Genomic DNA, 12,903 nt, shown 5'->3' with positions numbered 1-12,903 from the left:
TCTCTCTATTCAAAATGAAGCCAAGGCCATCAAATGTATGTAATACAATGCCATAATTATCGGTTGACTAATGAGAGGAAAGAAGGTGTCACTCTATACCAAAAAAATAAGCTTATGCAAAACTCACCTTATGCCATTCACTATATAACTTGACAAAGCTCTCTCTTTGTCAATGTAACTTGCTAGCCAAATTTTTGCCGATTCATATCAAGTTTTAAATATTTGACAAAGATAGAATAGAGATTTTACAATCCATCTACCTTTTTCCTCTACATAGCCACATGTGAAATTCCTCACAACTGCAAGAGGGAAAGGTAGAAATCACCAAAATATATGATTCTTTATTCCTTGTTCTCCCTGTTGTTGATAAGATAAACTCCACACATATGCTCACTTGCATGCACAATATTGATATTGTCAATTGTACAATCCATCTCAATTTCTCTTTGGATTCACACATCCATATCTTTAGTAATGGATCTATAGATAATTAATCACCATCTTTCCATCATGTTGTAGGGGACAAATATCAGTATCATTAAACAGATAGCTTATCCCTTCCATTTTCCCACTAGATATACATGTTGTCCCTAGAGATGCATCCCCATAAGAAGTTTGCAAATGGAAGGGTGTATCCCATAGTTGAAACTTTTTCCATAGGATCCAAGCATGTCCCACTTGCAATTGGCCAGATAAGAATTTGACTTGTACATCTTCCGATCACAATATTTTCTAGATTTGTGGTGTTGCCAATAATATCTCCACAAAACCACACAAGCTCTCATCTTTCAATCACAATGTTTTCTAGAGTTGTGGTGTGGCCAATATTATCTCCACACAACACTTGTGATGTAATTTGTACCACCCCTGAAAGCATGGAGTAGGCACATCTACTAGTTGGGTCAAAGCATGTATTGGAGGTCCAAAAGGGCTTTCTTGGACACTCCTTTTTCAAGTGATTTTGGGGGAAAAAATGTCATTGAGTCAATAGTGATTTTTGGGGGAGTGAACTTACTAAATCAATAATGAAAAGAGAGTTAGAAAATGAGGTGTGTTCATTTTGGAATGCCCACCCATTCTTGGATGTGGTTTGCAGACACCGAGCTAGGCTCTCCTTCTTTGCGTGCATGTTTTGCACATAGCATGCTCTTTATGTCCTTTGTTGAATGCATTGTCATGCCACTTTGAAGGAACATGGTGAAGGACGTAATTTTGCATGCCTTTTCAAAATTTGTCAAACTTATTACTAATTCCAGAATCTGATATGACAGTAGGATGACTAGAATGTATGCTAAATGTGGGTTTAGAGACCATCAAATGAGGTTGATTCCTACAACTTGGGATGGATTGATGTTGTCAAATCTCACTTTAATAAGCCAAATTTGTAGTGCTTGACATGCTCTCCATGTCTGTCTTTACAGCTTGTTAATAGAAGTCAGCATGAGAAAGATATGGGTAACACAATTTTTTTATGGGGACCTGTTTCTTTTATGTCTGGACCTGCCTTGAGATGTGTGTTAAGGGATTTGGATCAAGTCTAATATAGGTTTGGTTGCTAGTGCCTGGAATGGCTACAATATGTGATTTAAAGGACTCAAATCAGGTATTAAATGCCCAACTTAAGGCCGATATAATTCACCCCACAGTTTTGGACCTCCATGAGCTTGGTAATATTTGGGTTGATATGTATGTCATTTGTGATGCTTTTACGACAGCGAAACGTGTTTTTGAAGGGCTCCCATCCAAAATGCTGTCACTTGGAACTCATTAGCTGTCAAGTATGCCAAATGTGATGCTCTCATGAAAGCATAAAAACTTCTTAGTGGTCATTCTCTTTGGAATGATATCACTTGTCTTGAATTGAGGAATGAGCTAGATATGGTCGGGGGGAATGTGGTGAAACATACGATGCTTGGGAGTGCTTAGTTATGGAGGGATAATTGAGAAAAATGTTGTTCCCAATTATGCTTTGGTTGATGGGCTCAAGCTGTCTGCAAAATAAGGTGTGCTAGGCAATGCCTTGGATGATATGTATGCAAAATGTGGTGTAAACTCAATGGCCATCCAAAAGGTGGCCGCCCAAAAGGTCAATAAAATGGTCTCCCAATTGGGGGGGCACGATGTGAATTAAAATGAAAAAGAAGGGGAGCATGGAAAGAGACAGTTTTGGGCAACGATCAGAGAGGGAATGTGGCTTTGCGACGAGCACTGTATCACTTAGATGACGCTGATAAAGAGACAAAAAATTGTGCGCAGGCTATGGAACCCCATTTTGGCATCACTTGCATCTGATTTGATGCTAAATTTGGGTTGCCACATCATCATGGTGATTCTCACTAGTACCAATGCTAGTGGTAGGCAGGGGAAAACTTTGGATATAAATAGAAGTATGTGTTAGTATGCAGGGCAATGGGAATTATAAAAACCAAGGCAAAGTTATTTTTATGGACTCTCTCAAAAATTAGGAGTCAAAAGCTCTCGATAGCTTAAAGAGTATCTAGAAAATTTTCCAACTGATGTTATTGTCTCTGTGGTGGACTTTGCCAAATATTATAGCTTTAAAATCCATTCCATGTGTTGGTATTCTAGTTAGGTGAGCATTCTGGTCCAGATATGCTATGTGCATTCAAGAATGGGTGACATCCAAAAGATTCTCCATGTTTATAAATATGCTGACGATGTTTATGACACAATCCTTATGGATCACTACTTTCTTTTGCATGACCAATGGTTGAAAACTAGGGTTTTGTTTTTAAGCGACATTGGGTATGGTCAAATGGTGGAACATCACAACTCAAAGCACAATGGCCTTTCTTCTTTGTTGCAAGGTCTCTTTAGCTTAGTAGGCTTGAGATGATGTACAATCATTTTGGGTTAGGTCATGAAAAAGGTGAACATAACGGTGTTGGAGCAGTCATAAATAGGGCATTGACCCATGACAAATTGAAGGTGGTCGGAGAAACCCTAGATACTGCAACAATTGCTGTAAATTACCTCACTGTAATGAACAATAGGAAAGTTATTGGACATCCATGAATGAATTTGATGGGGTCTTCTGGGAAATCAAGATTGGTGATGTGTCAAGAGATACACAATGGGATTGCATGCCAGTGAGTGGATCATGTTCTCTGCATTGTGTGAATGGTTTCAAAACAAAAAGTCACATAGAAGCATGGTGGTACTTGAGGATCCTACCAAAAGAGGCTAACATAGATGAAGATGTTGTTTCAAGCAACGAGGATATTGATGCACCCATGTACATTAGCCATCATGACGATTTGAGTAATGCCTTGTGTGTTGTAGATAGATTTCCAGTCAACACTGAGGAAGAAGACTCTAGTTTTTATATATTCAGGTGTTGCACGGAGAATATGTTACCCACCGTGTTGAGGTCAAGCCAGATGGGTGCCTTTTGAGTCGACCCTCCAGCCTCAAATTTCCATATCTCTTCATTCATTTTCTAAAAACTATTGTAATTATTTGTAGTCCCTAATTATAAATGGGGAAGCTCTGAGATGTTAAATTATAAAGTCTGCAAAAGGTATGAGTCTTGTAAAGTTGGCCATTGGCCAAGAGAGACCTAGGTATATAGCCTATGTTGTAAAGTGGGGAGAGGACACCTTATCATTACATAATTTGAAGTACTAAGTGTAAGAATGAGAGTGGAAACTCTTTGGAAACTTGTAATCATCATATCTTGAGCTCTGGTAATGATATTTTAGTTTTGAGACTTGCAGTGTGTTCCTTGTTTTGATGCTCTTTCTTCCAAGTACATTCATTGCCGATTTTGCTTTGATTTGCAACTACCTGTTAGTAGGATAAATCTATTGATTTGAGAGCATTAATGATTGTTCTTTATTCTAACCATAAGAGAATGTTTCTAGACCCTAGGATGACCTTTTTGATATGTTTTTTTGTAATTTCTAGGACCTTGATCATGATGGATCTTGATTTTGGTACCTCCTTGGAGTGCAACTAAACTTTGTAGACTAGTGGCTCTAAGTTTCTTAGACATCATCCTACAGTTTTTAGCATTTGGATTCCATTTTAGTGCCAAAATGGGTAGATGACTAAGTGCAGTGACAAAGGACATAGGTAGATTGCCAGAGCTAAGAGCGATCGATTTGCATGTGCTAGAGATAGTGTTATTCCGCTGGTTCACTTCTTGAGGTTGACACCCTCAACGAGTCTCCATGACACTTCTTGAGGTTGACACCCTCAACGAGTCTCCGTGCCCCATCCAACTTGCTTCCCAGAGTATTGACATTGTGTTAGTGCTGGAAAGCTATTTGATAGACGTTCGTCGTGGCGATCCGCTAACATTGTTGTCATTGTCGGGGATAGTGATCCTTAGGTGGTGAGTGACCAAGTCATATCTTTTACTTAGAAAAATTGATTTTGATTTCCATTTACACATAAGCAATTAGGTAACTAGACACGAGGTTTATTCCTTGGTAGAGTCTGGAGTCGAGGAATCGCTCGATCTATTCTTGAGAGCTAAAGAGGGTTGTGAGTGAGATAGCCAAAATCATTTCATTATCCGATTTTCTCATTAGTTTTAGAGTGTTGTACCATTTTCTATTTTAAATTCAATTTGTATCATTTTGCCTATTTTTGTTTCATGTTTCATTTTTCTATTTAGGAGTAGGATAAGTAGAAACTATTGGAATTAGGGTTGCAGAGAAACACACACAGCTTGGAGAAGATAAGGAAGCTCAAGGCACACAATAGAGAGTGTGTTACTTAGTGTGTAATGGAAAGATAGATAGCCCTAGAGTGATGGGCGTATATACAATACTTGGGGGGGGAAACCTCCTAAAGAGGGAAAAAATGCCCCGGCGGTCCTAGTGTGTTCACACACATCACTACCACATGTATATTGTAACAAATCCCCCCTGGAGTGATGCGGTGAACGAGAGCTGGCACATGAGTAAAGGGAAGTGCCATGCCTTGAGGACATGATCAGTCCACAAAGGGGAGTAAGCCCAAAGCTTTGCGGAAAGCTTCAAGCTTCTCACGAGACAATGCCTTTGTGAAAAGGTCTACAAGGTTGTCTTGTGTTGGCACATAAGACAAGTTGATCTCTCCTGCTAAGAGCCTCTCCCTGACATAGTGGTAATGCACCTCAATGTGCTTTGTGCGAGCAAGAAAAACTGGGTTCCTCACAACTGCTAATGTGCTCTGACTCTCAGTGTAGATACCATTGGCAGTGTCCTGTCCAACATCTAAATCAGCCAGAAGGCGTCTTAGCCATACACACTCAGCCGTAGCTGTGAAGACTGCCCTATACTCAGCCTCACAACTCGAAGTGGCCACTGTAGGTTTCTTCTTGCTCAACCATGATATACATGAGCTACCAAGCATGAAACAAAAACCACTTGTGGACACTTGCGTGTCAAAACAACCAGCCCAATCTGAGTCCAAAAAAGCATGTAAGTCTAGCGGCAATGATCCCCCCTTGGGATAAAACAAGCCAAGATGTAAAGTGCCACTAAGGTAGCAAAAAATTCTCTTGACAACCTGCCAAGCTTAGACCCTGGGCTATGCATAAATCTAGTGCCTTACGAGACTGCAAACTGAATATCCGGTCTCGTGTTTCATACATAAATGAGGTAGCCAACAACAATTTGGTAAAGAGTGACATCAGCAGGATTGCCAGCATCATGTAGACTCAACTTCATACCTGCTTCCATGGGAGTGGCATTAGGTTTGCAATCCTCAAGTCCAAAATTACATAGCAATATCTCTATGTAACTTTTCTCACACAAGGAAATACCACCATCATACTGCTTAAACTATATACCCAAGTAATGATGCAACAGCCCCAAATCTTTCATCTTGAAAGTAGCATTCAAATCAGCCTTAAATTCAGCAATATGTCTCTCATTTGGTCCAGTGATCAGCAAATCATTGATATAAAGAACCACAATGAGAAGTGCATCACCCTCACACTTTACATACAATGTGCTTTCTGTTGGACTGTTATGAAAGCCTCATTTGACCAAATGAGTGTCAGCTTTCTCATACCAAGCACGAGGAGATTTCTTCAACCCATACAAAGCCTTCTTACATCTACACACTTTGTCCTCTTGTCTTTTTATGACAAAACCACGAGGCTGTGCTACATAAACTTCCTCAAATATGTCACCATTCAAGAAAGCGGTAACAATGTCTGATTGATGTACATCCCAACCAAAACGAGCTGCCAATGCACATAGAAAAATGCACAGTAGTCACACGACAAGTGGGAGCAAAAGTCTCTTTATAATCTATGCCTTTTTGTTGTGCATAACCCTTTGCAACAAGTCGAGCCTTATGGAAATCGATCTCACCATCCGGCTTGCATTTCAACTTGTAAACCCACTTTGTACCAATGGCCTTTTTGCTAGGAGGCAAATCACATAAAGTCCATGTGTCATTTTCTATAAGTGCATCATATTCTGATTGCATGGCAGCCATCCAATTTTTTGATTTCTGATCTTCATCAAAAGAGAGAGCCAAAGAATAACAATCTGATGCATAAGATGCATGGAGAGATCTTGAACAAGTACAACTAGACAAAGATGCATCCAATTTACTATCACGCAAAGTGTGCACCAGCCGTTTTGGCATACCTCTAGCCTGCTCATTTTCAGCCCTTTCCTCATCAAGTACATCATGTACATCTGCATTAGTAATAGGCTAATCTATAACATTTTCAAAAACCCCCATAGGCTGTACATTTGCCTCATTGAAAATTACATTCGTATTTCCACCACTGAAAAGAGGCAACAAAGTGTCATAAATGTCTTGTAAGCTTACATTACCATCTCTAGTACATGACAGCAAGGGTTAAACAAAATCTTTCACAAACACTACATCCCGTGAAACCAAAACATGTTTTTTTTGTAGATGATACAACCTGTAACCTTTGGTTTCAACACTATAACCAACAAAAATACATTTGACAGCCTTATCATCCAATTTTTTGTTTTTTGTTTGTGGCACCAAAGCATATTCCAAACAACTAAAAACACGCATGTGCTCAATAGAAGTCTTTCTATCATGCCATGATTCATATGTAGTAATAGACTGCAGAGCTTTTGTAGGACACATGTTAAGTACATAAGTGGCACACATGATGGCCTCAAGCCAAAAAGAATGCGGCAAAGCTTGACTTTTGACCATACATTGTGCCATTTCCGTAAGTGACCTGTTTTTCCTCTCAGCAACACCATTTTGTTGAGGTATATAAGGCACTGTACATTGGTGTTTTATCCCACGACTAGCCAAAATGCATTAAATTCATGAGACATATACTCCCCCCTCTCGACCGGAACGGAGGGTGCCCATAGTACATTGCGAGACATTTTCAGCCATAGTAAGAAATTGTTTGAAGCACATAAAAACTTTGGACTTTTCTTTAAGCAGAAACACCCAAGCATGCATGGAGTAATTATCAACGAAAGTCACGAAGTAAAGGTAATTTCCCAAGGACGGAGTTTGCATGGGTCCACAAACGTCACAATGCACAAGCTGCAACCTGCATGTGGCCCGGACTAAACCATCCTTTGGAAACTTAGAACGCTACACCTTACCCAAATACAGCCTTCGCAAAAATGTTTGACAGGTGCTTCAAGAGGTGGCAAAGAAGCAACCATATCAAATTTTTTCAAACGCAGCAAACTGACAAAATTCAGATGACCAAAACGTGGACGCCAAAGTTTTACATCTGAAATAACCCTTGAATCTGCAATAGCATTTGCAAAATTTTGTCCACACTTGTCATACAAAATGAGCTTATACAGCCCACGACACAAAAGGCTAGATGCAACAATTTCATCACCAAAACTGAGATCATGAACTGTACATATGTCATCCACAAATTTGACTACAAGTCCAAGTCTAGCAAGTGCAGATACAGACAAAAGATTCTTCTTAATCCCAGGTACAAAGTGCATCAACAAGTGTGAAGGACTGCCATGTGCAACAGTAAGCACAATCTTTCCAACTCCTTGAACCGGATAAGAGGCATTGTTGGCACAAGTGACTGAATTCCCATGAGGGACTGACTCAAGAGAGGTGAACAATTCATGATGTGAGGTAATGTGCTTTGCAGCACCACTGTCAAAATACCATACATGTGAATTTGTAGCAACTGACATGCATGCATCATGGGCAACAGGATTGTAAGTACAATCTGCACTAAAATCCCATTCTGCATCAATATTAGCAACACAGTCTCCTTTCACAGAAGACTCAACAATGGCTGCATTTGTAGTGGAGCCAGCATTTGCAGTGGAACCACCCTCTTCCTTCTTAGCCTCTTTGGCCTTCAACTTAGGACACAACTTGATCAAGTGATCATTAGCTTTACAATAATGGAAACGCATCTTCTTTTTTCCCTTGTCACAATAATTGCCCGGCGATGTGCTGTCAGTAGAAGCATTGGGAACATAAATTTTGCCACTTGCAACAGAACCATAAGAAGTGGCTACATTGCTGTTACCACCCTTTCTTTGAGAAGTAATAAAAGCCTATTCAACTGCACGTTGTTGAGTCCTATTTTTTTTGGAAAGTGACTCTTGCAAAAGCAATGTGCATAATGCATCAAACTTGAGAACTTCTAGGTTTCCTTGGGTCATAAGTCTCCAAGTACTAGCAAAAGTCTGGTAAGAATCTGGTAAGGCATCAAGAACAGTCTGCACAAGGGAATTGTCTGAAATGACTTCACCTGCAGAAATAAGTTGCTCATTGATATCCTTGACACTAGCAAGGAAAGTGTCCATATCATCTTCCTCATGCATAATCTTCGACTCCAGCTCTTTACGCAGCAAAGCAATTTTAGCCTCATTGCGACTTGCATAAAGACCAGCCCAAATATCCCAAGCCTGTTTTGTAGATTTTCATGAATGGATGTGAGGAACAATGGTGCACTTCATAGACAACGCAATCAGTGCATGAACATGTGCATCCTTTACATCCCAATGAGCTTGTTCTTCCATAGGCAAAACAACTCTAATAGCAGCAATCATTGCAACAAGACCTGCAACATCCTCAACATCGCCTACATCCTCAGAACCAGGACATACATCAATGCCCTGTGCAATATTCCAAACGCCCTTTGTCACAAGAACGTGTTGCATCATATAAGCCCACATAGGGTAATTGTCCCCATCCAACCTGTCCTCAGCAGCAAACATCTTGAAGACATCTGTGTTGTTGTTAGCCATGGTAAATGCTGCACCTGATGTGAAAACTACCCAAAAATAGGAGAAACGGAGCAGGAACAATACGTACTATATAGCACAAACCATAGAAGGCTGTAAGGCACCTGTTATGCAAAAATCAGCAATGTCAAAAATTCTGCACAAAATGATGAAATTGCATGTGCAGAACTGCCTGTAGTGGAAACGGAGGCCGAAATGAGCCCGAAATATTTGTCGACCTGCAAACGCTCACCAAACCTCACTGTAATTGGAGAAAGTGAGCAGGCATGTGTTGGAGTAGCTGGCAACTAAGCCCGGGAGGACGTAACCTGCTCTGATACCAATTGCTGGAATTAGGGTTGTAGAGAAACGCACACATCTTGGAGAAGACAAAGGAAGATCAAGGCACACAATAGAGAGTGTAATACTTAGTGTGCAATGGAAAGATAGATAGCCCTAGAGTGATGGGCGTATTTACAATGCTCGAGGGAAAAAACCTCTTAAAGGGGGAAAAAATGCCCCGACGGTCGTAGTGTGTTCACAGACATCACTACCACATGTACATGGTAACATAAACTATCACCATCAAAATTGGGTTGAATGATAAGGGAAGAAAACGGTGAAAACCATATTTTGGGTGAAATGACCATAAACTTTGAAAGATTGAAAAATTGATGGTCATAACTCCAAAGCTAATCAAAACTAAAAAAGAAGTGCAAAAAAGGCATAACCAAACCACAAAGAGTGAATCTAGAAAAATCCATGCGGATTGGTGCAAGAACATGGATCGCGATCCATGATCCCCTTTAACATTTTTGGTAAGAATTGATACCATTAGGTCCAGGGTGACTCAAAATCTCCAGCTATACACTTTTGGTGGAAAAATTAACACAAAAACTCAACCAAATCACAAAAATTAGGCAAAAACACAAAGAAACTTGGAAATATACTAAAACTAGAGCTTTTTGATATCCAAATTCAGAAGGAATAAAAATTTGACATATACATGGTTTGGATATGTCATAAAATCTAATATCTAACCAACCGAGATGATTTTCTCATATTAAATTGATCATTTAATGTGGGAGAATAAATGGGAACAAGGGTTAGGATACCGACATGTGCTTATAGATCTATCTCAACATGGGGCCAATGGTAAAGGGGCCCAAATGAGAGATGGTTCTATCAAAGAGAAAGGCTAACCAATGGAGCATAAAGACCTTAGGGTTAGATTGATTGAAGACCTCCAATAGTTAGTGTTAAAAGTTCTTTTGATCTTAGATAAGCTAGGGCTGTGATTGAGGTGGGAACCCGGCCCAAGCTTAAGATGCTTGTCATACCTAATGACTGAGATTCTTGAGATACTTGAAGTGGTTGATGATTGAGATGCTTGAGGTGCTTGTCATGATTGAGATGCTAGGGCTGTACTTGGGGTGGGAACCCATCCCAAGCTTGAGGGGCTTAAGGACCAAGCTTGTGGTGAGAACTAGGCCCAAGGTTGAGGGGCTCGAGGTGGCAGAAAATTCTAAGAAAATCCCTACAAGGAGGGTGCGAGCCATGCAAGAAGGGGGGGTGGTTGCTTGACCACTCTCTCTCCCAAAGGGCACCCCTTTCCCAAGAGGCAAGTAGGAAACATGTCAAGCCCCTAGCTAGGTTACCCTCATAGTGTGCCTAAATCCTATTGGTTGGCCACCCAAGGGGTCCAATGATAATTAGTGGATTTAACTAATTGATTTAGCATTTATCAAGCCCTCTCTCTCAAAGGGAAAAGGGGGACACTTGTCCCAAGGCTACCCTTGTTGCTTGGTATGACTCTTGCTTATGATTGGCTAGGCTTCGAGGGGTCCAATGAGCTTCAAACATGAGCTACAAGGGGGGGTCGACCAAAGCAAGTAGGGGGCCTTCTTGGGGGTTATACTCTCCCACACACACTCTCATTGTGTGAAGTTCAAAGTGCAAGAGCTCCCTCTCCTTCTCCAAGAAAGTAGAGAGGTTGAGAGCCTACACCAATACTCTTGGCTATGGAATGCAAATCCAACCAAGAGCCATGCTTCAATGCTTAAGATTTCCATCTTTTCCATCTTCATTACTATGCTATTATGTATGCTAGAAAGAAGAGTGATGATAAATGAGGAACTAATTCTTTCTCCTATGAAATGTTTCTTCTTCCTCTTCCCTACCCTCATTCCATGCTAGCTCTCTCCACCTTCGAAGGTGTTTGAGGTCTTGGGACTGAGGCTTGGGATAGTTAATGCTTTCCACAAAGTTTATGTTATGCCCATGATGCATAAAGCTTTCCATATTTATTGCATCACCTAGGTCAAAAGGAGCACAAAGACTGTATTGTAACAAGTCTCTCTTGATGGGAGAAACTATAATACAAATGCCTATTGGAGGGGGGACCGGCTCCAAATAAATCCGGTCCTCAATTGTTGTCATGTTCTCTAAACTCTCTGTCTTGAAAAATTATTGTTCATGCCAAGTTAACTAAATGCTATGTTTATGTTGCTAACTTCAATTATGTTCACCCTCTATGCTCTCAAAGTAATTTCTCAAAAGTACTCTCTCTAATTTCTTCTACTCTCAAGTTAATAGGCCAGTTCCATTACATTGGTATTAGAGCATTTGGTTTCTCTTTTCTTGCTTAAGAAGAGATGTCCTTAAGTAGGCTATAAATGGTTGATTTTGTTAATTATATTAGGGTAAGTGGGACTAGGATCTATTATCGGTTATGTTGAGCCCACTATGTGGGATATGGTGCACACCACCTTGGGAGCTTTGGACTTAATAATGGAGTCTTTTTAGACTTGCCTATAGCTTTACCATTATTGATCCGTAAGAAGTTCAAAAGGATCTAGACCTCGGCAATTTTGCAATATTATACCCACTCCACTACTCTCTATAATTAACCACTTTGAGCGATGGGTGTAGATACTTAAGAGCCAATTTTCAAAGGCTAAGAGGAGTGGAAACTAAGGTTTTGAATTGACAAAGCATACACAAAGTACGTACAAAAATTTTGTTATCCTGGCTGACAATAATCAAGAGAGTAAAATGAACATTGATAGCTTTGATTTTTCACATGAAGGTGCTAATGATGATGCCCCCATGCTTGTCAATTATCTCTTTACTAGGTTGCAACAAGCTATGGGCCACTGTGCTTTGCAAGCCAAAGTTACTCAACAACTTCGTGCTTATGGGATTTCCCTTCCTCTCCAAGAGGAGAGAGAGCTTAGGAGGCCTCTTGAAGAGACCACCAAAAGAAGACTCCATACAAGAGTAGGAATCCAAGGAGCAAGAAAGCAATGAAACGTTAAGTTCCTCTGAAGATGTGGCTCCATGAAGATGGTGGTCTAGACGATCGCCAACTCCTCCCAAGAGGAAAGGAGGCCTGTTAAAGAGACCCCCAAAATAAGACTCTCTCCCATACAAGAGGAGGAATCCAAAGAGCAAGAAAGTAATGAAACTTTAAGCCACTTCCAACAAAAACAACAGCAATAGGTCTAAGGAGAAGGGAGTTTACAAAAGAAGAAAAAAACTCTCTCCTAAAGAGATTGAAGCTTTTCGCAAGGACCATAAGTGTTTTAAGTGTGGGGAGCAAGGACATGGTTATTGTTCTTGCCCCAAGAAGTATATTCTCCATGAGACTCTTAGAGCTTCCACCATTGAAGCTCCGAAAGAGAATTCTCATTGCAAAGGTGCACCTCTCTCCTAT

Source organism: Adiantum capillus-veneris, chromosome 25 (assembly GCF_014529385.1).
Source record: "Adiantum capillus-veneris isolate H3 chromosome 25, ASM1452938v2, whole genome shotgun sequence".
Lineage (NCBI taxonomy): Eukaryota > Viridiplantae > Streptophyta > Polypodiopsida > Polypodiales > Pteridaceae > Adiantum > Adiantum capillus-veneris.
This window is presented reverse-complemented; position numbering follows the sequence as displayed.